General features: G+C 41.5%; 1 long non-coding RNA gene across 2 annotated transcripts; it reads left to right on the top strand.

Annotated features, from left to right (window-relative positions):
* Positions 1-2,012: 2,012 nt before the first annotated feature.
* On the top strand, positions 2,013-3,974 carry LOC129604361 (uncharacterized). 2 transcript variants are annotated; one of them, XR_008695170.1, is made up of 5 exons: positions 2,013-2,533; positions 2,736-2,853; positions 3,049-3,258; positions 3,481-3,541; positions 3,839-3,974. It is a non-coding gene; the product is annotated as an uncharacterized LOC129604361 (long non-coding RNA). The 2 variants fall into 2 exon arrangements; XR_008695169.1 differs by having other exon boundaries at positions 2,736-3,258.
* The last annotated feature ends 589 nt before the right edge of the window (positions 3,975-4,563 follow it).

Genomic DNA, 4,563 nt, shown 5'->3' with positions numbered 1-4,563 from the left:
CTTCCTCATTACAGTATGCCACGCCCTTAGCTCTGGACCACACCTGGAGCGGGTGGGGTCTCTTACCTTCAGTGAACTCATTGTCCAATCAGGACAATTCCACTCACCTGGTCCTTCCCCTCGGCCACCACTACTCCCCAGCCTTTCTGCATGTGGGAAGGAGAGGTTTGTTGGACATTTTCAGTGAGCATTTGCTACTGTCACCATGCTTGCTACGTTAGCCACACTTTTCTCTGCATGCCATAGCTCCCTTAGCTTCTCCCTCCAAGCTACAGCCTTTCAACTTCATAGTTTCATGCCCTCGTTTGGTATTTTCCCCTCAAGCGGGTCATGACAGGGCCCGACCATCCTTTTGTGTAGTGGCTGTTTGGCTTCACCAAACAGCCACTACACAAGTAGAGCTCTGAGCACTCTCAAATGCTCTTGAATTGGCAAACAGAGAGCTTCACTGCACTCAGTGAGTGGGAGAAAACGGCTGCTAAGGCTCACAAACAAAACCAGAAGGAGGACCCAAATGTACCACCCACAAGATTTAACTAAGGTCTAATTAAGTAGTTGAATATAAACACAGAAAGGCAAACAAATGCAAGAAATAATGACCAACTCAAAACACTACTAAGCAGGAAAAACTAGTCTTAATTATGAAAATACTAAAACACATAAACAAACCTTGACTCAGGATAGGAACGAGGTAACTAGATCGAACTAATGTGATATCAGAAACGAACTCACAAGAACTGTCCACAAACAAGAACCCTACAGTAAGTACTAACTAAAACAGGTAACACTAATCAGACTGATTACAACAGGAAATTACATAAAACACGACAACAAACCACTTAAAACAAAACCAGAGTGCCCACTAGAGGCGTGGAAGTCAAGTGATGACACTCGATGTACTGGACTGCTTAAACTATGTTCCTCTTGTGTTTTGGTGCCTGATCCTTTGGGTGAACGAGTTTCGGACACCACAGAAGAAGACACATTGTAAAACGAGTGTGGCCACAATTTTCAGTCCTCAAACATAAAATTCACACCAACTTGGTCAACTTTTAATGGTGGTCAATATTTTAATCTTTTTTTAATCATCGTTTTATTTTTTCATCTTTTTGTCTTGTTTTTGTTGCAGTCAACGTTTTTTTTCTGGTTTTGACATCAGCAGTTTATAAGCCTTCCCATGTTATTTCTCTGAGAACTTTTTCTAGTTGTAATTGGTCCCATTTAAAATAAAAAAAAAACAGATAAAATAATAGTGATGTAACCATGCAGATTTAGATCAGTAAAAAAACGACTAATTTATTCAGCTGATGATGTGAAGGTTTCACTTTTAATCGATGTGGTTCAAAACCAGTCAGCTGTAGTTTAGAGGAACAAAGGATTTACCTGACTGAGGTAGTGATCTGTTCTCATCACTGTAATGACTGATTCATCGGGGCTCCTTTAACTGGGCTCTGGTGAGCAAAACAGCACTACTTCATCCTAACAACTGAATAAAAAAACACAATTAGATAAAGAAAGGTTTTGACATGTCCCAGCTTGGTCAAAGCGCTGTTCTGTGGATGAGTGCTGGAATGTAAAACGTGGATGAGTGCTGGAATGTAAAACATCCAATCAAGTGACCATGATTTAAAGCTTTTTGATCTGAATGAATCTGAAATCTAAAGCTGTAAAGTGTAAAAGTCCTAATGATTGCTTTCTAGAAATGAATTAATCTAAACATACTTTTCTACAAATTTGTCTAATCATCATCTGGACTAATGTGCAAAGTGACGACTCAACACAGCAACAAATCCAATGTAAGAAATAGTGAACCATGTTTATCGTACCCAGAGTATGAAACTGAATCAACGACACACTGAGGACAGTAAAAGAACAGATAAATGGGCTGATTTATTCTCATAGCTCATTATAGGCAGTGGCTGAGGAACGAGTAAAGATGATTAAACAATTAGCTGCAGGTGAGTGTGGAGGACGGTTCAAATAGTGGCACTGGCTGAATGCTGGGTCTGTGAAATGGTGAATGGAGTCTGGAAGGAATTAGGTGATCAGATGAATATGGAGGGAGGTGTTTGCATCAGCAATTGCGTCAGTGTAGATGGTCTTTAAATCTTTGACTAATTGGCTTCTGTTTTAAACTGTCTCCAACCTCCTCAACCTGCTGGTTGAAGTGCCCACTGGTTCAGGCAGTTAGAAGCTAGGAGAGACCTCTTCTAACTTCCTCACTGTGCCCCTGGCTCAAATGGTGGCTTCCAGCTTCTTCCTGCCTGGACACATCATGTGTACCTGGTCAACAGGTTTAGAACCAGGCTCTCCATTTAAATCAAGCTGCTGGACACAATTCTTTAACCTAACCAAACGCAATAGTAGCTCTGCAGATGTGGGAAGGCCAGCTTGCTTGTTTTCAGAGTTCAATGATCTTTGAAGTGGAGATGAAGATGGGCTGCTCTGTCGCTCAAGGTGCCATTTTGTCAATGTCAAGTTAGGGATCAGCTGCTGAAGGTCCTGGATAACCACCCCAAAGACTTGGATACATGTACGTTTTTGCTGCTTCTACTGTCATGTTGTACATGTTAACAGCAGCTGTGTATTGAATGAGACATTTGAACTGACACTTTACATGGGGAGGAACATTTAATAGAAACACCAGAACTACAAAATCACATTTAGCTGATTTCTCCTTTGGTTTAATGGAGGTCCTGTCACAGTACAACTCTTTGTTCTTCTGTTGTCTTCAGTTGTCTGTCAATCAGAGGACATGTCAGGATTTAACACCAGCACAGTGACAGTCAGAAGTTTCAAACCAGGGGGTCACACCAGGATTGACGAACCAGTGCTGGGTCGGCCTTTTCACAGGTGTGCAATCTAGTGGCTCGCTGGTAGTCCTGACACTTCTGGGCCTCCCCTCTTTGCCAGTCCTGCCGCTGCCAGTGGCAACCATCCCGACGGCGACTCCCATGACTGAACACACCCCATGACGGTGGCAATGACCTCTGTGCTGAAGGGCCTGTTAGCCCCGACCTCTGCAAACACAGTGTCTTGTGTGCAAAGGTCCCTTCCCTGCCGGAGGCGACGGTCCCCTCTGCTGCTGGGCCTCCCCTCCTTGTCAAACCTTCAGCTGCCAGGCCTTGGACATGCTCTCCAGGCAACAAATGACTGTGAAAATGCCCAAACATTGTATGGCATCTTCCAGCTCTGCAACCGTGGCCTGCACAGATGGCACAACTCAGTCCAGCAACATTTGTAGACTACACTGCAGCAGTGAGTTCTGCCTTCACTTGTATCAGATTTGACCATACAGTACCTGCATTTGTGTTAAGGATCATTGACTGTATAAATGTGACATTTGTTGTCATGGCCACTCAAAAGTGTATTACAGAGGCTGAAGACGAACCAGGTTTATGTATTGCTCAACAAACAGTAAAATAATTATTGTATGAAGCATCAGTTAAGGCCAGTATCTGATGGGTATTTTTTTTTCAGAACTGCTTCATGAGGACTTAAGTGATGACCTCCACTGCGTACAAGAGGTGATTAAATCTGGGTATGTTCACTGTCACAACTTTCAGTAACCTCATTAAGTGATTCATCTTAACAAAGTTGAGGTTAAACCATTTCACTAAATCACACAGATCTTTGATTTGCTATTGCTACCATTCAAAGGCTTTGAATGGTTGAACTCAGCAGAACAGTTTTCATGGCTTTAGTCTGAACAAAACTTTAAACCTGTATAGTTAACAAACACTGTAAATGGTTTCAGAAAGACCGAAGCCACTAAATTATCATATTACTTTAATGAGGTGCTTTATTTGTTTATTTATTTATTTTGTTTATTTGGCAGGAAAATGCTAACCACATTACACGTCTCCAGACCTAAAAATACTTCACTGGATGCTCATCTTGCTTATTTAAGTTCTAGAACAAGACAACTGAGCTAGAACTGCAAAGCAACTGTAAAATACATTTGCAAAGTTGACTAATAAAAGTACCTTTTTTGAAGACTTGTAAGACTGTTGATCATAAAAAGCTGGGCTGTTGAGGTGTAGGAAACCCCTACTTCCATTTGAATAAGCGTTAAAATTAAGCACATCCTTTCTTAGTGATGCCAAAAAATGAATTTGTGTTTGTTACCTCTAGGCTGGACTACTACTCATAGGATGCCCTGTGGCTACAGATAATTAAAATTGCTTCTGTCTGATTGGATTTAGGAGAGATGACGTTTCTCCTACATAAGCTTCTTTCCACTGGTTCCCTGTAAAAAGCTAGGCTATAATTCAGAATTCGCCTACTCGCCTACAAAGCATTTAATGCTGTCCTGTTTCATCATAGCTCCTTATACTCGTAACAGAATGGTCACAGTGCTGGTCTACATGCAGTTTCTAGAGTGTTTTTTTTTTTTTTTTTTAGGTAAAATATGAAGCAGCGCTTTTATCTACCAAGCTCCTGTCCTGTGGAAGCAGCTTACTGTTCTTGAGATACTGAGGTACTGAGATCCGGATTAAAACCTTCTTTTTTGATTAAGTTTATAGTTGATCGGTAGTCACAGGAACCTGTGGAATCTGCTAT

Source organism: Betta splendens, chromosome 1, assembly GCF_900634795.4.
Source record: "Betta splendens chromosome 1, fBetSpl5.4, whole genome shotgun sequence".
Taxonomy (NCBI): domain Eukaryota; kingdom Metazoa; phylum Chordata; class Actinopteri; order Anabantiformes; family Osphronemidae; genus Betta; species Betta splendens.
Note: the sequence above shows the minus strand (reverse complement) of the source record. Positions and strands in the feature narration are given on the sequence as shown.